At 39.3% G+C, this 24,368-nt stretch overlaps 1 long non-coding RNA gene across 1 annotated transcript in view; it reads left to right on the top strand.

Moving 5' to 3' along the window:
• Window positions 1–22,865, top strand: part of LOC119430193 — a 64,599-nt gene extending 41,734 nt beyond the window's left edge. The window contains exon 3 of the long non-coding RNA XR_005187891.1: window positions 22,804–22,865. This is a non-coding gene — a long non-coding RNA (uncharacterized LOC119430193). The remainder of the gene's footprint in view (window positions 1–22,803) is intronic.
• The last annotated feature ends 1,503 nt before the right edge of the window (window positions 22,866–24,368 follow it).

Here is a 24,368-nt window from a genome sequence, read left to right as displayed (position 1 = left end):
ATCTTCGGACAACTGTACGTACATATTCGCGTTGTATCTCGGTGCAATGCCAATAAAGTTTATTCTCTTCTGATAAAACCAACAATGCAGAATGAGACAAATGCCAGAATATTTATTTATTTATTTATTTAAAAGTGCATGCTATTGTCAATGCTATTGCTAGATAGTGAATTTATCTATGACTCTGCTGTCACATTCAAAATGATGAAGGTCCCTGTGCGTCCATCCCAATTCATCTTCTGCAGGCTTCATGCTAGCACAGAGAAGGACGTAGTGCCAACGTGGCTGCACTCAACAGAAAATGAACAAGTGTCAGGATTCAGTAAAGAATAACACGGGGAGAAGCTTGAACCTTTGTTTGCTGCATCAAGTCAGTATGATGCAAAAGTCTTTTTTTTTTTTTTCCAAAGGCTGATAAATCTAAAGAAATACACTTCACAGCATGAGGGACCAGATTTCTTCAACGATTTGTTGCGAAACAATTCAAAAACAGGTAGAAATCAGTAATGCCAGCCAGCGTTTGCTCTGCTCGGGCTTATGAATGATTAATCTACTGTAGCAACGAGGGCAGATCATATTACAGACGCCATTTTGTTTGGTCCCCCTGCTATCTTTTATATCTCCACCAGTTGTTTACCATATTTACTCCGAACAGGATGATGGCGGGGCGTGCACATTTGAGAGAAGGAGAGAGATGAGAGTTGCAGACAGGGTGGCATGCTCGGAGTTAATGCCACAAATTGTTGTTAGACGCAGGTCTCTCTCTGCCATGCGTTTTGGACAGGAAGGCAACGTGATTGGCTTTGTTCAATCTTCCTGGCAGCCGACACCAGCTGACATCTGTTCCCTCCTAACCACTCAGACTTATCTCCATCAGGGAGCACACACACACACACACACACACAAGCACAGTCACATAAAACATTCACATGCACACTCTGATTCATGCAGTCATACACAAAACCTTACTTGTGCCTCTTGAAAGAAAAGAAAACGTGTTCATACTGGATGCTCTTGTCCACACCTTTACTTGTGTACACACGTGCTCATTCTGGGCTCAGTGTGTGCCACCTGTATGCGAGTGCATGTGCACAGAACTATTGCGAATTATTAAATGAAAAACATGTTTCAAGCTAGAAAAGTGTAAAAAAAAAAAACACTAATTTGCTCATAAATTTAAAGTCATATTTGTTGTTTTGTACAGCCCAGAGCACAGGAGCCACATGCCTTAAAAACAGACAGCTGAACTGAGATTAGAGGGTTAAATTATACAGTGGGTGGCGGAAAGAAAAAAGACAGAAGTCTGTGCAGTTAAAGAGGGAGGCTGTTTGAAATTAGCCCTCCACTCCGGGGTCTTGGGAGATGAACGTGACACGTCCAGATTTGGTGTTTTTGTTGCAATTACCAGAAAACACCAGATGAATTCTCATCGAGCCATGTGCGCCAGTTTGTGTATGCATGAGCGTGTCGAGATATGGACGTGTGAGCATGTATGCGAGTTCATGCTCAAGTGTGTTTCTGTGTGTGTGTGTGCGTGAGCAGGTGGCAGGCATATTTGAAGATGACAGTAGGGGTCTGACCCATGCCAGGCTCAATAAAGCAGCCTTGTGATGGAGCTTATGTGACACACCATCCCTAGGGCTCCAAGGTCTTTCTCCCCCTTCTCACACACATGTGCACAACACACACTCACACACACTGCCTCATTTCCCTGGTGGTGCTCTCTGTCAGATAGTGAAGGCTGCACTCTGATTGCGGTGGATACGTGTGAGGTCTGTGTGTGGTCTAATGACGACACACTCGACACAACATTAGTACTAACGCTATTGATCCCAGTCATCACCTCTGCGTTTTATACGCAACTCATATTTCCAGTTATAACAACCATCTACATTTGTTGTGAAATGTTTGAATGCTGCTTAAACTTTTGATGGAGTTCTTTTGAAAGGAGGCCTTTATTTTGTAAGTTCCTACAAGTGCTGTAAGTTTTTAAAAGAGTATTTAGAAAAATGTATTTTTTATGAAGAGTTCTGTGGAAAAGTTGAAGTTAATGATTAGTATCTTACCTGCTTTAGATAGCCTTTTGAATGACCTCAGTTTGGAAAAAGAGCTTTTAAAAAAAAAATAAAAAAAATGATGAGCTAATGGCTAGTCTGAACACTTCAAAGATCAAAGTGGATTAGTTTTGTAATAAAACAACTGCAATCTCCCAAATACCATAGTGGTTCATGTGAATACTATTTTACAAAGTACTATGTATTAACGTCAGTGTATTTTCTCATACAATGACAAATCTTTCTGTGCTGCATTTGACCCATCACACATGAGATACACCCAAGTGGAGCAGTGGGTAGAGAATGGTGCCATGCTCAACAACACCACAACACATGGGCGTGGTGGGGAATCGAACCTGCAACTTTCTGGTCCTAAGTCAACTGCCCTATCTGATGCTGTATTTTTTTATTTATTTTTTGAAAAAGTTCCACCAAGGACATTTTATTGAACAAACCAATTTAAGATAGATAAATAACTATAAATAAATAAAGGCTAATTTCTTTGTCAGAGCTATTATTCAGTTCATAGCAAATTTGTAGCTTGATTTATTTATTTACTCGCCTCTGGTTAATTGAACTAAACAGTGTTTAAAATAATTTCAAACTAAAGCAAGAATGAAAGAAAGCAGAAGTGCCACAAAGTGTCATTGTTCCTCCTCACAGGTGCAATAAATACAACATGATTTAAGATTGACGTCATGCCAGGTTAAAGTTGGAAAGGCTAGCTTGTTCTTCTTTGTGGTCATCCTGGGACCTAACAGCACGTAACAAATCTAAATGAAATGGGCAGTTTTGTGTCAGAAATGTACTTTTTATTTCAGTTCATAAATCCTGATTTATGTTCTCAAGATGTTAAATTGTGACTAATTTCATATTGTATATTAAAGGATAACCATAAAAACGGCAAATAGAAAAATAAGACAAAAAATCATTTTCCAAGAAGGACATGGTTAGAACCCTAAACATCCAACACACTTTAACGCCCATTAAAGCAGATTATGTCTCCTTCCTGATAGTTTAAACACTTATATAAATTACTTTTTTACTCAGCCAAACGAGACAAACAACCATTCACTCTCTCACTCACACCTAGAGACAATTTAGAGTTACCAATCAGCCTAACATGCATGTTTTTGGTCTGTTGGAGGAAACTGGAGTACCTGTAGAAAACCCACACATGCACGGAGAGAACATGCCAACTTCACACTGAATGGCCCACCAGTTGGGATTCGATCCGACAACCTTCTTGCTGAGAGGTGGCAGTTCTACCAACTGCGCCACCATGCAGCCTAATATGTAAACATAGTTTTGCATTCTATGTTTGTTTCTTGTAATTTATTAGACATTTGGTCAAAAACTTGCAAGCCTTGATTTTTTAAATTAATTATTTTTTTCTTCAATGATTAACTAGGCAGCACGGTGGTGCCGGTGGTAGAGCTGCACCACTCAGTGAGCAGGTTGTCATAGTACAAATCCCAGGTGTGGGCCTTTCTAGGTGAAGTTTGCATGTTCTTTCCGTGCACGTGTAGGTTTTCTCCAGATACTCCAGCTTCCTCCAACAGACCAAAAACATGCATGTTAGGCTGATTGGTAACTCTAAATTGTCTCTAGGTGTGAGTGAGAGAGTGAATGGTTGTTTGTCTTGTTTGTCTCTATGTGTCCATGTGATGGACACTGTCCAGGGTGTCCCCCTGCCTCTTGCACAGTGATGGCTGGACATAAGCACCAGTGATTCCCACAACCCTAAAAGGAAAGAAGGGTGTAAAGATGATGGCTGGATGGATGATTAACTATGCTGATGAATAATATTAAAAAGTAAATTTAAAAAATATCTAACTTCCTATGATATATCTGAAAGGGGGATATGGTACTTGTTTGCGTTACAAACAACCTCTGGCAGAGTAAAAACAGCAGCACAGATCCAACAATAGGCACGTTTTATTTTGGTCTGGACTCAAGTTACCCATATTATTAATGACCTGATCAGTAACATTTGTCATTAAAAAAAGAGATCAAGGGCTAAAATAAGATGCTGTTCTCTGAACATGTTGTACTCTAATGAGAAGGTACAAACAAAGGGTTAGCCAGTTAGCTAAGCTGATTAATAAATTTTGCCAACCCAGGTGTCAAACCAGACTGAGTCGCTGCGCTGACCAAACCTTTTTCAGCTTCGTTCATTGCAATTTTCACTCTTAACACTTCAGTAGACTCAAGAAACACATATACATTAGATCAAATAAAAAAGGGAACATCATTTTTACTTATTTTGTTCCCTTAAACCCAGTAATGGTCGGAAATAGTGTACGTTAAGCCTATTTCTTTCAGAATTCATTGCTAGGATTAATTTAAAACGTTTGTCCCCTGAACTCATGCATGTAGAACATGAGCTTCCTCCTGGTGTTGGATATACTGACAGTGAATACAGCCATGAGGCTACACATGGAAGGGAGGTTAAAGTGGTTTAATCAAAGATCAGTTGACAGTAACGCTTTGAGGCAGAAACAACTGATGCTGAGACAGAGAAAGAAAAAAGCATGTTACCTGTCAAATAAACAAAACTGCATCTCACCTCAGAACTTCACCACTCTCTGATGCTCTCACTGATGCCTCACTTCTTGTCTCACAATGCTGTTAGAGAAAAGACGTGTCTTGTAGGCACTGTATTGTACCGCACTGAGAAAATAAAAACTGTTTTAGCTTCTAAAAATAAGGTGTGGTTCTTGCCAGGAATAATTTATTTGCATATAAAATTTAATAAGGAAGAAAGAACGTGTAATGACAGCTAAAGTAGTTTATAAAGGTTGCATGGTTAAATTGATTAAATTTAGTAAAAGAATGACCAAACTTACCCTGGTTTTTTCTATTGAGTTCACTTTGATCATTTTGAGAGGTTTATTTTCCCCATCATTTTAAAATGATGAATTTGAAGCTTGTTGCTGATATTAAAGCTGACACGAAACAACTTGTTTCTTGATCAGTTAAACCTCTGAGCAAAGATCAATCAAATGCAAAAAAATACAAGTCATAATAAACATGTAAAAAAGACAGAAAATAAACAAGTATCCTCTTTTTTTTCTCTGTTAGCCTTTGATTTATAGTTGCAGTTTTTCCACATCTCATTTGCTGTTGCAATCAACCAGACTAAACAAGTGACCAATAATGCATTTGCAGTTTTTTCCCCTTCAGAAGCAACTTTCTTGAAAACAAGACTTGCAAGATAGCATCTGTGTGGTAGGCATGCTTGCATGCATTACTGTTGCAATCACCTATTGTTGTCAGAGGCATACGCTGTGCTCAAAACATGGTTCGTGTAATCAAAACCGTAAATCTTTGGTTGCGACTCAGCATTTATATATTTTCTTTATATCCTTCATTATTATCTACATTGTGCTTTGTCGTTTGCCGTTGTTTACCGCACTGATTGAATTTTGAGAAGAGAGTATGTGGCTCTCTTAGCTATTTATGTCATTTCAGGTTAAATTTCAGGCTTCACATTAGTCTCTGGCTGTGGGGGAGGACATGTCCATAATGTATCAAAACAAGTAGATTAATGGAAAAAATATGTCTACAGTTAGATATTACAAAGTAGGATATGAATAGCATGTACGGTTGCTGTACAAAGAATGAACCATTAGCTTGCTAGCTCTTTAACTATCAGCTCAAACGTCAGACAAAAAACCCCCCAAAAAAACAAGTATGTGATTTAAAAATACGATTAGCATTTATGGTATCTGGTTACCAGATGCCAGGGTTTTATATGTGATTTTTTTTTTCGATTCTCTTTGCACTTCTTGATTTTGTTTGCATAAAATAGAAAGAATGACACGTGAACCGTTTTATTCAACTGGCCTGTGCATGTCATCTCCTTGACCAGGTTGTCGGCTCGTTACAGAGCAGACAGATACGTAGAGCTACACAGCCCACATTCAAATCTACAGGGAGGTCACTCCATAACAGCGTTTTGCTAATTTTGGACTTAAACAGCCTGGTGAAGTTTATGAATAATTACAGATACATACTCCTAAATTATTCTAAACTGAGAGTAAAAAGAAAACCTGGAAGGGCAAATTAAATCTTACAAAAACAGTAGGCACATTTGTGTGATACAAGCTCTGTTTATTTTAATCTAGGCTTTTTTTCATTTAGTTTTAGCATATTTACCTGCCTCTTCACAATTTTAACATTTTTTAAATTTTATTTTCTGAATAAATAAAAGTTCATTAATGGTCAAACTTGTTTTTGTTGTTGAGTTATCGACTGTATGTGAATCATATATTCCGATTTAAATGCAACCTAAAGACGTGCAGACAGCCAAGGCTCTACCTTAGTTTTTATTTATTATTTTCAGATTGAGAGTTACATTTAGAAGCAGTAAAGCCACGTTGCTGAGAGTACTCGGAGTGAAATTGTATAAATGCCTGTCGCTCTTTCTCCCCGTCTGAGCTCTGTCAGTGAAAAAGTGTGAACTAACAAACGTTCAGCAGCTTGTAACACAAGGGGACATCTACCCCTTTTATTGTAGAGAATCAGTGGAGGCGAGCCAGACACCACCACTGTTAAAAAGAATGAGTGAGAGAGGGACAATAACTGAGTAATGCTATAGTGAGCTGCCATTTTTAATAGAGGCTTACAAAGACAGTTTTAATTTTTTTGCTTCTAAACACAATCTGTGTCTGCTGTCGGGGCGATGCATCACTAATGACAGAAAGCTAAAGTGGTGTGCAAGCACAACAGGACCTAGTGGCTACAAGGCCAGCCCTCAAAAATATGTTCACAATCAGATTTCAGACACACAAGACTGCATGATGGCAGATCAATAAAAAAAATCATTGGGGGCACTTTGTGTTTTAAAGGCACATTAAAACTGCACCAGAGATACTGTCAAAGTTGTGCTCTTGGGCTCCCCCTATAGTTTTGTGATGCAGAACAATTAGAACAAATCTTCGTCTGACCTCTACATAAGGACAATCACGATCGTAAATTTGATGATTCACTGAAAAGGCCTGTAAAGGCAACACCAGAATCTACCAGAAATGGTCATGCAACAGGGCAGGATGATGTCACCAGGCCCAACAAGAACATACATTTTATTAATATTTTTAATATGCAAAACACTATGTCTGAATATCTGAATAAAAATAAATAAATAAATCTATCTTGGCATGATAATGCTTCATCTATGGGTAAGAATTGAAGTGATAAAATTCTAGAAATATTGGATTTTCCATCTCATAAAAAAATAAATAAATAAAGTAAAAACAACCAAAACGAACACGCTGTATTTCTCATTAGTCACTATAATATAAAACCCCTGGAGTAAATGTTTCAAGTATAAACTACTTTACAAAGCATTATTTGAACAGAAATAATGTGATGCCTTCACACTAACTCTGCCATGCCGTAAAACCAATCAGCCAGAATATGGATGGTCTTTGGAGGGTCTTGGAAAGATCTACACCTAGGTATTAAGAACACTGGTGTTCCTCAGGATGAGTCTCTGCCTCAAGCAGAGGAGCTCAAATATTTGGGAGTTTTCTTAATGGGAAACAGTAAGATTGCCCAGGAGATGGATCAACAGATTGGGGCCTTGTTCACAGTAATGAAAGTATTAGTTTAGTTGTTGTGTAGAACGAGCTGGACCCTCACTTTACTGTCCGTGTCCATCCATTACCTGTGGCCCTAAGGCATGTTCCATTGGAGAAGACTCTGGGGTTCTGTATCCTCTTTGGTCTGCAAACATCTTGGGATCATCCAGGAGGAACTGGAGAGAGTTGCTAAGAGGAAGGATGTATGGGTTTTCCTCCTGGACCTGCGGCCTTCTTGACCCAATGATACTTTGTAGATGAGCAGCAAAAGGATGGATGGATGGATGAGCTCCCCATTATGTGTGATAGAGAATAATAGGTCTACAATAGTTTAGAGCATACAAAAAAACTTCCACAGGGAAGTTGTGGCTGTTTATCATTGTGATGGCAGTGCATCGGGGTCATGGGTGAAGCATCTGTGGTTGTTTCCATGACGTGTGACTTGCACCCATTAGTAAGGCTTTTGTCAGAAATGTTTTGAAGCTAGACTGATCATACTGGCCCAAGCTACAACTGTGATTGTGACAAGACCCATAACTGCATCCTGACACTATCGAAACGAGTTGTGCTAAAGGTGTACTGAGTGTGGTAAGGGTGTAGGAACGTCTCTCAGGCACGTAAAAAAATACTAAGAGTGTATCAGCACCATGACTGACTTCACACTGATGGAGGTCTCTCAAATTTGTCACATATGCATGTTCTAATGAGTTGTAGAGTGCATAGCAGGAATGTTATCCCATGTGAAGGGGGCCTATCCATTCCTATAAAACTGTTTGATGTTTATAATAGATCTTCACTTCATTGATGCATGCTGTATTTTAGAAACAGTGACAAAAATGCTGTGAGAATGATTATGGTTTTGTCATGATTATAAATGTGCATATTGACAACTTACAAAGAAAGTTAAGTAAAGGATGGACTGACTGGTTTTACTCACCACTCCAGTAGTAACGAAGGTTAGCATTGTTCTTTATTCTTCTTTTTCCTCCAGTAAAAAAAAAAAAAAAAATGGAAGTACAGTTCCTTGGTTCAAAATGCCTGAACTTTTTTCAGAAGGCCTCCAAATGTGTTAAAGTACATAGTTTTAAGGTATTTTTTTTGTGCGGCTTTAACATAAATTAAAAGGGGGGTGGGGGGGGGTCACTGAAAAAGTTACAATCCATTTTCTTTAGGTAAAATAACCTGCCAAGACTGCAGAGGAGGGGCACACAGGCAGGCAGAGCAGGGCCCAGCAGCCCGCCACTGATAAACCTCGTTGATAAAGAGCTCCCTTCATCTCCTCACTCCCATCTATTTTCCTTCCTCATGCCTCCTCCATAAACAATGAAAAGTTAATGAAGAGGTAACTTAATGATGAAATGAATATGGCAGAGCCCAAGGTCAAAACTGGCTACAGTCTGGGGCTCCACAAAGCATGGCCAGGTGATCGTGCATGCTTTCCTATGTCTTCTCTCACACCGTCACTCAAACGGACAGACTATAATGTAGAGCCTCATGTTATTTGTCTATTGGGAAACCTGTTTTTGGTTTGGAATATAAAAAGATTTGTGTCATGTGGTTGTCTTTTGTGATGTATTTTGTATGTATGTATGTTTACAGGTTAATGTGGATAAGAGTGTTTTGGGTACTGCGAGTGAATAAAACCCTGCACTTTTCTCTAGCTAAGTATACATTGGGCCATTCTTTTTTTTATTATTAGAAGTATATATATATATATATATATATATATATATATATACCTGTGCGTGTGCATGTGTGCGTTTGGCATTACAGGAGCTTGTTCTGATGATGGAGCTGGTGATTAAAAATTGAAAGGGCTTGAATGACAGAGTGGGGAGTTTGGCAGGTCCAGGTACGATCGATAGGGCTCTGGTGTGCGGCCACTTTCCTTGCTTGTTGGACTGGAGAGCACTTGGGGATGTATTTGTGTCAAAGCATGTGTAGGGTTTGCAAGTCATATGTTTAAACGTCATGAAACCATTTACGTCAACTAATTTTCATTTGAGCACATTGTATATAATGGCAAGATTAATCACTATATTTCAATGTATATTAAAAATATAATATAGATCAAATTGGAAGATAAAAACAGCTACGAGTAAAATCAACTAAAAAGAAGAGCATATGATCAGATATAAGAAAGGTTGCTGAGACAAGATGAAGAGGACAGTAGGTCTTAGCTTGTGGCTCACCCCACAACCCGGTGCTCTCTCTCTCTTCGATCTGTTTGGCCTCTGCCAGGCTAAAGATGTCTCTATACCTCACTTCATCCTTTTATAGCCTCTCCATTCCATAAGGGGAGGGTGGCAGAAGAGTGAGGGCGTGATGAATGGAGAGGATGAAGAGGAAGAGGCTAGTCTCCACCAGAAAGAGCATAATATGTGCAATTGTCCACATCTCCAAAACTGTAGGGGCATTTCAAACAGTAGAGGAATTGTAAATTGGCAAAGCACCACGATTTTTTCTGCTATTTTATCCAGGGCAGAGTACACATGAAATGACATGAACTCTGGTCTATGAGCAGTAAAATGTGAATAAAATCATATTTTTAACTGTAAACGTATATGCTTAAATGATAAATGGACTGTACCTTTCTATCTTAAGATACTCAAAGCACTTTACAACACAATCTGTGTCCTCATTTACCCATACATACAGCACTCTACTATATCTGCACAAAGATTAATCATATTTATCACATTCATACACTGATGGGGCACACATCGGAGGCAGTGAGGGGTTCAGTGTCTTGGGACGCTTCAGCATGTGACTGCTGGTGGAGTCAAACCTCCAACTCTCCCATTGGAGGACGACTGCTCTAACCACTCATGCGCAGCCGCCCTAACTCTTAAGTCTAATCCATTTGCGAGTGCGAAAAAAAGTAAACATGAAGGAACTTAGAAAACATAAAGTGGGATGGGTCTCAAATTGAGATGGGTTTTGCTGCGGACCATCTGGAGTATATCCACCAAAAACATCAGACGTTTTATTCCACAGGGCGTCAGTAATCTGTATTCTCCATCACAGATAATATGTGATCCCTACAGTTTTGTTTTGTATAATGTAATACCTTGGTGCTATTAAAATTACAAATCTGGTGTAGATTCCCCCTATGGTCTGCAGCGTGTGGCTGCTGCTCAGAAACCTACAAGGTTTGTTGGCAAAATACTGTTGAATGTTTAGTTTGTGACATATAGAAGCATGACATCAAGTGTAAATGTCATGATGTATTGAAGCCTTTGCAGATGTTGAAAAATCAAATTTATCATGTAACAAAACAAAAATTTTGTCTCAGTGACAATTACAAACGTAGCCTTTAACTAACAACAAAGTCCATGCTCAATAATCCAGGTATACAATCCAACATTTTTCAGTCAGGTCATCTGGACAGTTTCTTTTTTTTTGTGCTGAAACATTTCATATTTGATCCAGAAGGCTTCATCAGTCAAGGAAACACACAACAAAACTGATTCTTCTCCCAACAGCTTACTCCAAAGTGGAACAAACCAGTTATGTTGGTGCTAAGATGGTGTCTTTGGCACGCCCCCTCCTCCATTGCCGGCCCTCTTCCTTGTTGACAGTCGTGTCAAACTGGTTGAAAACAACTTAGCCTTTAACTCTTTGGATGAAACTACTTTTGATTGGCATTACATTTACAATACATTTAGCAACATCTGTTTTTTCAAATGTCATGCTTTTCCATTTGGCAATTATTTTTACGCTGGATGTCCTACCTGACACAACCACAGACCACTGAGCTACCACAGCCTACTGTGTGGAGCAGAGGGCTGCCATCTAGGGCGCCTGGGGGAGCAGATGGCGGGGGTTAAGGGCCTTGCTCAAATGATAAATGAGGGTGGAGGCAGGTGTGGGTGCTTCACCATCCCACTCACATTTTGATGTTGTCAGTACCAGGAGCCGAACCAGCAATCTTCCAATCACAAGTTCACCTTCTCTAACCTCTGCACCACCACTCCCTTCTCCACTTCTGTAGTTCATATTGTGTGATGGTAAATTTGATTAAAATGCAGAATCTCAACTCAGTGGCTAAAAATTCTATAAGCAATATTGACTGAATTGAATCAGTTTAGAGGTGTTGGATTTTTTTTTTTTTTTTTTTTTTAACACACTGGGAATACAAAACAGTTTTTTTTTTTTTTTCATATGTTTCTGCTTATTGTGATATCGTCAGGTATTTAATAGAGTGCAGCTTTTTCTTGTTGGCGTAAAAAACGCCTTTTTTATAGCTGGTTGAGGCAATAGGTTTGGTTGTTTAGAACAACTGTTCTCTCCTGTAACAGAGAAGAAGGATCTACCCTTACAGTCATCTCTTTGAATCGCCTTATACTTATATGCTTGTTGTGTGAATGCTTATGAAGCATTCACACTATTGTGATCCATTTTTCTCTTTAGATCCGTTTACAAACTTTTACTGCTCCTTTCACATTTTGTTCTGGTTCAGCTTCTTTCAGCTTCTTTGTGCAAATTTAAACATTTTTGCAGCTATCTTCAGTTAATTTCAGCTGTTTTTTCACCTGTTTTATACTCCTTTCAGATTCTTTCTAACTACAACATTTGTGTGCTTCTTCTTTCTGCCAATTTCAGCTTGTAATGCTCCTTTCAGCTTATTTCTGCAAGTTTCAGCTTTTTTGACAATGTCAGCTTTTTCTACAATTTTAGCTGCAATTTAGCTGATTGTATGCTAATTTCAGCTTTTTTCAGCCAATTCTACATTTTTTGCACTAATTTAAACTTTTTTTCATCATAATTCAGCAAACATGTGCTCTCTCCACTTCCTTCTGGTAATTTCAACTTCTTTCTGCCTTTTTAGTTATGGTACTTTTCAGCAGAGTTTTTTTGATAATTTCATCCTTTTTTTCCAGAATATTTCAAAAAAAAAAAATTTGTGCTTATTTCTACTTCTTTCAGCCTAATTGGGCAAATTGTTCTTTCTGCTTTCTTCTGCTTGTTCTACCATTTCAGCTACATTTTGAGCTAATTTTAGCTGTTTTCAGATAAATTCAAATTTTTCATAGTACTCTGCTACTTTCAACCTAATTAACTTGATTCTGCTAATTTCAGCTCATTATGCTCCTTTCAGCTTATTTCTGCTAGGTTAAGCATTTTCTGCTATTTCAGCTACTATTTAGCTGATTTTTATGCTAAATTTATCCTTTTCAGCTAATTCCACATTTTTGGAACTCATTTCAGCTCATTTCACTTCTGTCTAGTAGTTTAAGCTTCTTTCTTCATTTTCAGCTACTTTCAGCAATTGTTTTGCTAATTTCAGCTTTTTTAGCTAATTTACTATTTTTTTTTTTTTGGTTGTTGCTGATTTCTTCTTATTTATACCCAATTCAGAAAATATGTGTTATTTCTGCTCTATTCTGCTAAGTTAGACTTGTTCATCCATTTCGGCTACATTTCAGCTTGTTTTTAGCTAATTTCAGCTGTTTTTGTCGAGTTCTTCTGCAGTAAGCATTCACACAGCATTTTCACAGTACGGTAAATCTAATTTCTCTAGTTAGTTGTAAAGATAGTTCACTCTTTGCTCACTGATTTAAATGAGAACCCTAAAAATGCTACAAGTTGTTTAGCTTCAAACTCTTGCTTCTAAACTTCTACAAAAATAAACGGCGACGTGTGAAGTCTTTCCATGCTTCAGAGCCCATGTCATCCTTCGTACTAACTCTCTATTGCACTCCATTTGTTGAAGTGTTATTGGTCACTCAGCAGGCTGCAGCAGCACAGGGATACTCGCTCACAAACTTTATCATGAGTCATTCACTGTCTGTCTCTCACAGGTTTCTGTAATCTCTCCTCTGTGTGCTAAAAGCAACTTTGACTCCTTGGAGCAAAATCTGAATGTGGTTACTATACTTTTTTTTTAATTTTATGGTTTGTTTTTGTGAAATACATTTCGGGTATTTATGAGTTTTTCCATTTCTTAACTGCTCCATGCAAAAGAATAAATAAATAAAAATCTACATTTTACTCTTAAACTGCCTGCTGTTGTTTTATATTGGGGAAGCTCCAGTGGACCATCCGTTAAACCTTCTTCATGCTGTATAAAAACTGAGCTACAATGTAAAACATCAGCTGTTACAGCAATGTTGTGGTCATTTATTTTCATGGATGGAGCATGGCTAGAGCAGGTGTATAAATCATGGCAAGGGCACAGCAGAGCTTCTTAGGGATGTGATAAATATTAAGAAATCAACTTTTTCACTAGTAGAACATAGCAACATTGTATTTTTTTCACACCAATGGAGATTTTCTGTTTGTTATGATTCAGCCACATTTCTAAAGGTTGATTGTGGAAAGTGCAGCAAGGTCATCATGAAGGGTTAATCGAGCATGGCTGCTTCTCAGCTCGGAGATGTAGGCTTTAAAACTTGGCTATATGGTCTTTCTGTGTGGAGTTTGCAAGTTCTCAACATGCATGCGTGCATTTTCTCCAGGTGCTTTGGGTTCTTCTCAAAATCCAGAAACATGCACGTTTGGTCAACCAGCAATTCTATATATGTGTGAGTGCACATGGATGTTCGGGCTCTTGTTTAATATACCGTTTTATTTTACATTATTAGTGTTTAGCATATATCTTAGATCTTTTAGCGTTCATTTAGCATGTATCTCAGATCTTTATATACTGTTTCTTTTTATATTTTATATTTTTGCTATTGTTGGGTGTAACTGGAACATTGAGTACACAGTTTTGTTCCACCTCATGCACCACATGTGATGCAAATGACAGTTAAGATACTTGAACTTGAACTTGTCTCTATGAAGCGTTAGATGTGTGACCATGAACAGGTTCACATGGGTACAGGAGTTGGATTAATGAGCTTTACTGACCACTTTAAATTTGATTTTGACTTCTGCACGTCCATTTCTTGTCACACAAAATGACTAAAAATCAACAAAACTACAGTTTTGTAACTAGCAACATAAAATTGAAATGCCTTTTTTGCCATTTGTGTTAAAAACCCAGGCTTCCTGTCTCACAAGTGAAACAGCAACACATTATTGTCAAAGCCAATTCCAAAAAGTTCTTCCGCAGCATGATCAGCACATGTGGCTCTTAACATACTTTTGATTTTCAAAGTAGCTCTGATAGCCAGCAGCAAGTGTGTACGTGTTAGAGCCGTGTTAACTCAAGGTCACTGGAACAAAATGTAAACACTCAGTCTTCCCATCAAATTCCTTTAAACCTTGTACGGACACAAACACACACTTCACAAAGAAGCCCCCAAGCAGTGGCATTAAACAACTGCTCTCATTTGGACATGCATAGTACGGTCCTTCTCTCATAAATCATGCTGAGATTGGGCGATTGGCCTGAGCAAAGGCTCCAGGTTCACACACCCTTTTTGTAAACGGGTTCCCCTTTGGCCTCTCACATCTCCAGCACAAGTCGCTATGCTATGTGAGACTGTGTTCATTTATGTGGGTGTGTGCAAGGTTACAGGGCCTGATCCGTTTTAAAGAGAGTCTTGCTGTAATCAAAAACAATAACTGCTCAAAGCATAAACTCTTCCAAATCTCTTCCCCCTCCTCACGCTCCTACCCTCTCCTTGAAGTATGAAATAATATTCTGTGTGTGGGCCCCGGCCGAACGCTGAGAACGCAAACATTTCACAATAAAGTTGTTTAAATAAAGGTCTTGGCATAGTTGGCTGGGAGATAGAGGACATGCTGCATTAATTACAAGCCCCCGTTAAAATAAACTGCTGGTATAAAATATGGCGCTCACCCCCTTCCATTCTTGGGTGTTTGAACCTATAAAATATCAGTGAGGTGTGCACCTCAGATGTGCTGTTTGGAGACCAAACACAGCAGCAGCTTTCTGCTTTGCGATCGGAACGAAAGCTAGATAGACGAAGACGGAGCAAAGACGGGAGTTGGGGGCAAATCGGCGAAAAAAACACAACAGAGCGGTATGATCAACAAAGAAAGACGTGTTTATTCTGCATTTAACGACTTATGAATTCTTCTCAGCCCGTCTTTGCCGCTGCACGGTGTTAAGTGAAAGGGGGGAAACAAGCCAATTAAGCAACAGGTTTATTATTCTTCAAAGTCTTGTCTGAAAAGCAATATGCTTTAAAGTCACGGTAAAATCACGGCTGTGCACCCCCCACCCACCAACCTCTGTCCTTCTTACCCAGCTCCATGCCTCTGTGTATGTAAGTGAGTAAAGTTATATCGCAAAGACTGAAGCTTGGACTTGGATTATTTTTCCTGAAGTGTGGACTTAAGTTTTTGCTCTCTGCTCTGCTGCTGGGTGGCCCACTCGGCTTTAGCCGTGTTAACATAAGAATGGAGGGGTGGCCAGGAGATGAGGGAGTGGAAGGAGGGGCTGGGTAGCCGGGTAGCTGGTTTAAATTATTCTGCGCCTCCGCTGCTGCATAGCAGGAGCTGTTGTTATCCACTTAGAACATCAGACGATTTGTTCCTTCTTCTTCTCTCTTCACTCTTTCTCTCAAGCCTGTGGGTGTCTTTATTCGAGAGCCTTTGTACGGGTGTTATGTTGTAATGCCTGCTCCGACCCTGGGTGTACCTCAGCCTCCGTCACTTCTGTACCTTTTAATCTTGTTTCCAGAACAAGTCCCTTAACTTTAGGTTTCTTGCATCAACTAGAGAAATTACTAGTTGACTGAATGTATAAGCTTAGACTCCAACTACAATGAACTTTTGAAGCATTTATTGTTGTTGAAGAAAAAAAAAATCAACTTCTGGGAAGATAGCTTAAAAATATCAAATGTTAACTGTCTTGGCTGACATCCAAGCTCAGTGACGAACTGTGACGCTTGCAGGCCCAGATGAGGAATGCAGTTATGAGGAGATGTTTGTATACATTCAGCTTGTGCCTTGGAAAGCACTGATGGTGGTTGAGCACAGCTTAAAGACATCTGGATGCGATGAAATGCCATTTGTCTAAACAATCAAGAGTCTTACCAAAGCCACCCAATGCGCACTGTGCTTTTAGTGCATACTTGTGCAGTGTGCTCCAACAGAAATGGATATTGACAAATATTTTATTGCAACATTCTCACGAGCTTTTTATCTAGTTTTTTTTTTTTTTTTTTTTCCATTTTTTGCGGTAAACATAAAAAATGTGATGGCAGATGGGGATTTTAATACAGAGAAGGTGGAACTGATGGGAGAAAACAGTTGGTTATTAACAAGATTGAAGCCGTTTGATCAGATCGTAACTGAATACATCAACTTTGTGGTGTTTTGTCATTACTTTTTATTATTTGTGTTTGACCAGGAATTCAAGAGAGTTGGGGTAAAAGTAAAAAAGCTATTGGAATGGGAGTGTTTTATTGCAGCCCGAAGACCGAAAATCACAAGGTAAACAACCCGACAGAAGATGAAGTATCATCTGTCAAAAGAAATGCCACACCTTTAGATTTATTTTCCAATTAATTCCATTTAAACAAAAGGTCTGGGCAGTCGTGAAAGCCCGAGCCCTGACTTTGCTAATGGTGTGTATGTGTGGTGGTGGTAGTGAAGGGGGCAGGCAGACATGACTGGGATAATAAGCGTCATGGAATCTAATCAGATTCCTAAGAGGAATTGATTGTTGTGAGGCAGCCGGTGCAGGAGTGGGGTTGACAATAAGCTGAAATTTAAGTGTTAATTTTTATGCTAATCCTCTGGCATCTCCGTGTGATGCAATTTGGTCCGGCAGCCCCTCGACTTTGTGCCGCAGATATGAAATTGTTCAGAGAAAATGTCAGCTTGCCAGACCCTGAAAGCTTGTAATTTATTAGGTATGTTTCTATTAGTATGTGTCACAGTTGTTAGAGAGCCACATGTGCAGGCAGGCAGCCACTCCACCTTGTTCTCTACCTCTCTTTCCCTCTCTTTTTCTGTGTATCTCACTCGTTCCTTTCCCCTACGCCAACTTCCTTCAGTTCTCCCTTCTCTGTTTTCTTTTTTTTCTTCCCCAAACCAAACTGGCATCTATTCCTTTAGCATGTCACACACATGCACGCAGGCGCACACACAATGACACACACGCACACACACCATGCGTGCTCTTAAGATGGTCTCGGCTCAGTGGCTGCTTCCATGGGGCCTTAATGTATTATCATACCAGGTCCTTGCCCCCTGGACAAAAGACTATTTAATACAATTTAATGACATTCTCTAGAATTCGTGTGTGTGTCTGTGTGTGTGTAGCTATGTGCATGTGTGTGTGCATTTTGGAATGGGATTGAAGGTGTGTGTGTGTGTGCGTGGGGGGGGGGGGGGAGTCTGTGTGTAGAGGGTGGATGGCTTTAAAATGGATAAGACTAACAAAAGTGGGAAAAGAAAAAGACCAAAAAGCAAAAGGGACAAAGAGTCAGATGAAAATAGCATCTATGTGTTTCAGAGTGAAGCCACACAGACATTGAAAAGTTAACAACTGGTAATTTTACTTCCACTGTGCTTTTCTGTTTAACTGAGAGTGAAAAGCACTGAGGAAGTTAAGATAGTTGTGATTGTTAGAGATAAAATGTCAACTAATGGGTCTTAAGCAATAAAGTAATTAAAAACAAACCAGCAAAAAAAATAAATAAATAAATAAATAAAGTTTGAAATTAGATCTGAATATGGCTGAACAGGAAGGAATAAATTTCAGTGGTTGAAACAATGGTAGAAAATTTGTCCCAAAATGGTTACAACTAGTTTCACTATGGGATGGAAAGTTTTGCTGTTGTGAAATGGAAAATCCAGCCTAGTGTCATAGGAAAAAGTGCATCAGTAACTCCATATTCACAGATAATAAGCCTTCTGTTTTGTGTTTAATTAGGATTCATGAAAATTATGAGACCAAAACTAAAAATAAATGTAGAATTCGTTACCCCAACCTTAGTTTTAAACATTTACCAAAACCACGTACACGATTTCCAATACTCTGTACTTGAACCTGCATTTGAAACCAAAGTGAAAACAAAATAAAATTGCAAGTGGAAGGCAAAATCAAAAGATGAAAGAGTAGTAATAAATGACAAGTTGAAAAAATATTCATTGAAGTTCCAATGAACCATGCCTTCTATTTACTTCGATGTCTATTCCAACATTACCCACTTTCACAAAGGATTTTAAATCCTGTCGGTCTCTGTGTGACTCATGCAAAGACTGAGGCAGCATGGAGCGTTAAAGTCAACCAGCCACTTTTACACCTCTGATCCACCAAGTGATGTCGTAACAGATCTGTAACCATTGGAATATTAAAATGGAAGCACAGTGTGGCTCATGGGTGCGATGTAGACATATCATACCATACTATACCATACCATTTTACTTATAGAGCACTTAAAATAGCAACAAGGCCAACCAAAGTTCTGTACAGCAGAAGCAAACAAGCAAAGCACACAGCAAAAAATATAATAAAATAATATAAAAATACATAGATCCGAATGGAAGAAGATAATAACAAAATGGCTAATGTTGTAGAATACAAACAGGTTAAAAACAAACCACACTATGTCTAAAGCCAGGGAATACAAATGGGTTTTTAAGCAAGACTTAAAAAAAAGACATGACAAAGGTTGTTCCTTTGGTTTAGAACAGAACATTGTTGACATTTCTCTGTTCTTCATGTCAACATTGCCGAGGTGTACTCCGGTCTTTCTCTGCTTCCACAATGCAGGCTTCCTTTACATGACCTGCTCAGTGGTAGAGTTAGAGGGACCTGTCGTTTTGGCTATTTCACAAAATAGTTTTTCAGAAAAAGCTCTTTGGTACATCAAAGTTTATGCTCAGTAATCCAGGTTAAAAAAATCCAACAAAGTTAAGTCAGTTCCTTTGGAGTTTTTTTTTTATTTTTAATTTTTTTTGGGGGAGGGGGGAATGTTTCATCCTTCATCCAAAGGACTTCATCAGTCTAAGGAGCCACAACAAACTCAGCCCCATAAGTGGCTTACTCTCATAATGGACCAACCAGTTTAATGGTGATAAGATGGTTCTGGAGTCCACCCTCTCACGTCAACTCCTCTGAGGCAACCATAGCCAAAGTGGTTCAAAACATCAAAGTTCATGCTCAATAATCCATGTAGAAAAATCCAACATAGTTAAATCAGGTCCAACAGAACCTGATGCACCAGTGGTGGCGCAGAGGTTAGAGAAGGTGGGCCTGTAATCGGAAGATCGCCGGTTCAAGCCCTGGTACCGACAACATAAAAAAAATGTGGGTGGGGTAGGTGAAGCACCCACACTTGCCCCCACCCTCATTCGCCCCACCCTGGTCCCATGAGCAAGGCCCTTAACCCCCATCTTCTCCCTAAACAGGTCACTCTTGAACATGAGTTCTCATGGCTCAATGAAACTACCTGTATAAATAAAGGGTAAATGAAAAAAAAAAAAAAAGGTCCTCTGGACGGTTTCATTACGACGATTGGTCCAGTGACATCATCTTTATCAGAGAGTCTGATAAAGAGAGAGAGAGAGAGAGTACTAAGGTACTATAGAAAGTACTATCTGGTACTGTGGTACTATAGAAAGTACTACGCTCAATGGAATTAACCTCTTGAGTCAAGAGAGAGTACCATTTAGGGCTACATTATCACACAGTGAGATGAAACTTACCTATTCGTTTAAGCTAACAATAAAAATGAACAGAATCAGTTTTTGAAACCTGAAGCTACAAGTTTTTTTTTTTGTCATGGTGTTGACTTTTAAACCATTTTTTACACTGTATTGTTGTTTGCATGTGTGTGCATGTTTGTGTGGTTGAAATTGAAGTGGAAAGAAATCCAACATATACTATTTCCCGTCCTTGTTTACAGTTTCTTCAACCCTCTTGTTGTCAAGCAAATGCACACAACGTTGGAACGATCATGTTTTACACAACTTCATTAACATAATATAGTGTTTTTAATTGTCAGCAAAACTACAGTAATTTTCTCATATAGATTTGACATAATTTATTCCAGCTGAATAGTTTCATAGTTGATATGTCATACTAAAGACGAACACACACAAAAACATTATCTTTCAAACAGAACTCCAAGTTCTGAAAGGGCCTCACCCAATCTCGGTGATATCAACATTTGTAGCTAGCAGTTATTTCCTGTAAAAAGCCACTGAAGTGGGAAGAACAGAAAACATCTTTAGTAAATGTGTCTGCAAAGTGAAAAAAAGCTCACATGGAGCAGATCTGTAAGACCACTCAGAGAAATGATTTTATGGGTCTCAGTAGAGGCCAGCCAATAAAAGGTGTGCATACAGCCTTCCTCTCAATCTGAAACTTTAATATCAAATTTTCACTGTTTCACTTCTGTTATCCGGTGCTGAGTGCTTGAAATGGAACTGTATTATAGGCTCTTTGGACTCTTTTTGTATAGGTAATGCAATATATCTCTCTTAACTGTTGGGGAATATAAAATAGCATAAATGTACTTAGTTATTTTAAACCACTTCCTGTTAGGACAGAAAAAGGCGGATCAGTTTGACACCTTATCAGTGCGATTTACCAGCGAATTAAACACCAATTGAACTTTATTTGGTTTAAAGACATCTGCCCAGAGATTTTTAAGCTCTTTCTTTTCTTTTTTTTCTTTCATTCTAGTTAGTTGAATGTTAAATCATCTTTCTCTTTATGTTTAAACACTGATGAAACCACTGCACACCCTGCTTGCACGTTCAGTGGTTCTAGGAAGCCAGTCAAAACTGTACTCAGCGGGCCCAGAAAACACACTGAAAGGTTTGGATGCAATTCACATATAGGTCAATTAAATGCAACAACATCTGCTCTCTTCTTACCATTTGCATATAGCATTCATATGTTAATGATGTCCCTTGTTTTTATTTTTTTTTCTGCATGTGTGTATGTGCATGTGTGTGTTTGTGTGTGCTATTTGTTTCGCTCTTTATTTTTTTTTCTGTACTTCCTCCCCTCCTCCCAATCTCTTTGTATTGCCAAACAAAAAGATGCTGAAAATTTGGATTCATACTTCCCTATTTGGGAACAAAAAAATAATAATAATAAAAAAAAAAATAGATAGGCCCGTCCTATTTTCACTTCCTCTTGCCTAACGATTAAAGGGGAGGTTAGACAGGCTCCACAGTTGTTCCACTGCCATGCCCCTGAATTTAACAAGAAGCCCCTTTAACAGTAAAGATGGCGAGGCCCTATCTCTTCCCCAAGCAGCTTAATGCCTTATAAATCAATGATGACACAGATGGACTAGCGATAATCTATTTAGAATGCCTCACAGCAAATATTGTTGTGCAGATGATTAGGCAGCCAGTTACTTTAACACAGACCCTTAAACCCAGTCTTCTGCTTCTCATAATGCTCCAAATTTAGGGTTTGACATTTTGCTTATTTGATAAAAATCTGTCAAACAAGTATATGAAGTAATGGAAATCCTAGTATTTTTGGACTTGCCTAAATGTTTAAGAGGGAGAACGTATGTGTTTTGATGATGAGGGCTGCTGGAGGAACAAAAGACCCTGGTGCTGGTGTCTCTGCCAAGGCCATAATGATATGGCATGTTTCTTTAAAGAGGGCAGAGGCAGACCTTTAACTGAATTGTATCTCCAGGGCATTTGTGTATGTGTGTCTGACAGTGTGTGTGTTAGACTAGTCTAGTGACACGAGGGGGGTTAATGGCAATCCAGGGTCTCTGCCCCTTTTCATGGTCGATGGGTCTCAATTTAGTGTGCGAGGGTGAGGATGAGGGAAAAAAGAGGAGGAGCTGGAGGGAGAAAAAAGGCAGGGAGGAGTGCAAAAATGAAGTGGAGGTTGTCAGACGTGGCAACGGCTCGGAGGCCCTGATAAATATAAGCCCTTATTGATCGGTGGAAAATGAAAGATCCCCGAGTGGCATGCAGTATTTAGCTTCTTGTCTGCCTCGCGTCAGCGGTGGCCTTGCCTTGGAGGGATAGATTTTCAGCTGTGCCTCCGGGCACCGCAGCACACCGGCTTTGATTTCATCTTTAACCTTTTTCTGCCGCGTTTCCTTGACCTCTGAAGCAGCGCTTACTGAATTTGTTAGATTTCCATCTTGACATCGATCCCCCTCCCCACCACTTCATACTTGTCTCCCTTTCAACCCATCACTGTCTTCTTCCCAGCGCTCCATCTCCTGTCCGTCTCCCTCCTCACCTCTCTCTATATTTCATTATCACCTCTTCTAATCGTTCCCCTCCTCTGTGTCTCCCTCTAGGTGGCCGTTCCAGTAAGCAGCAGGCAGTGAGCAGTGACGGAGAGAGGCCTCTTGATCCCAACAGGTTGTGCACCAGTATGCAGGTGGCGTATTAAGGTACATTATCACTTCATGCAATTGAACTTAGCAAAAATATTTCTTTAACTTCCCTTTTTTCTCTCTCTCTTTTCATAAACTCAGTTTGTTATTTGCTTTGTCACACTGTATGGATAAAAGAACAAGACACATATACACACAGCTAAATGCACACATACATTCACACATTCCAACTGTTCGTCATTCACCCACCATTTAGTCTTATCCCCAAAGGCACTGTCTTAAACCAAAACACACACACACACAGTCACACAGCTACAGTACACTGCTGCTATGTGCGCAGACAGAACTTGTAACAATCTGGATTGTGATAATCTATGATAATCATCCACCACATGCCACCTAAAAACGCACATGGGTGGCATTCAACACCCACACTGGCACATTGCTTCAGTGGATCTCGTCTCCCTCTGCCGCTCTCCCCAATGTCACTACCTCCGGTGTCAATGTCACAACTCTTCTCCTTATTTTGTTTTTTAATGTATAACGAAGGTCAACCTGCAACACACTACAAAAATAAAAGAAACAAGTAAAAAAGGAAAGAATCCTGAACAGTTTATGTTTGGCATTAGTGAAATTTAATCTCACTCGTATAGCATTGTAAGAATGTTGTAAAGTTGCGAGCATTTAAATGCAGGGTAGGAATCCATGAAAACACAGGTCTGTTCCTCCCCTTTTCTCCCATCGTCTGAACAATGTCTCTCCCATCTCTTTTTTTATCTACCCCCCCTCCCATCCTTTAGCTAGATGGATGATAAATTCCCAGCTACAGAGCCAGCAACAGCTGTTGGCAGACAGGCCTGATATGAGAATAGCAGCATAGGATGAGCGGGCATTAAAAATTAATATGCTATTTAGCCTAGGTGTATTTTAGGTATTTGACATTTTCATGTCCGGGACAGACTAAATTTATTCATGGTACAGACAAAAAAATAATAAAATAAATGAAAAAAGAAGAGGAATAGGTGTATAAAACAGAATGGGAGTGGGGGATGCAGAGAACACTAAGTGAAGGCCATTCTGTTTTTACGGTCACCCTGTTTCACTTTGCTTCCCACCACGGTGATCAGTGAGTGTGTGTGTGTGTGTGTGTGTGTGTGTGTGTGTGTGTGGGTGGGGGGTGGGGTGGGGTGGGGTATGGTACAAGATAAGCCTGTTGCAGAGTATGGAAACTCATGAAGTAATGAAGGTGTCACATTTTAACTGGAAAGTCTGACTTAAAGATTAATATGTACAAGCAGTCAGATTCAAATATAACACATGATGGAATGACACATTGACTCCATGCTAAAATTACTCTTAACCACCACTGACCACTATTTGAAAATCCATCCATCCATCCATCCATCCATCCATCCATCCATCCATCCATCCATACATACATCCATCCATCCATTATCTTTACCCGCATCTTCCTTTTCGGCTCACGGGGGTCACTGGTGCCCATGTCCAGCAGTCACTGTACGAGA

The sequence above is a fragment of the Nematolebias whitei genome, chromosome 2 (assembly GCF_014905685.2).
Source record: "Nematolebias whitei isolate Nwh7 chromosome 2, NemWhi1, whole genome shotgun sequence".
Taxonomy (NCBI): Eukaryota; Metazoa; Chordata; class Actinopteri; order Cyprinodontiformes; family Rivulidae; genus Nematolebias; species Nematolebias whitei.
Note: the sequence above shows the minus strand (reverse complement) of the source record. Positions and strands in the feature narration are given on the sequence as shown.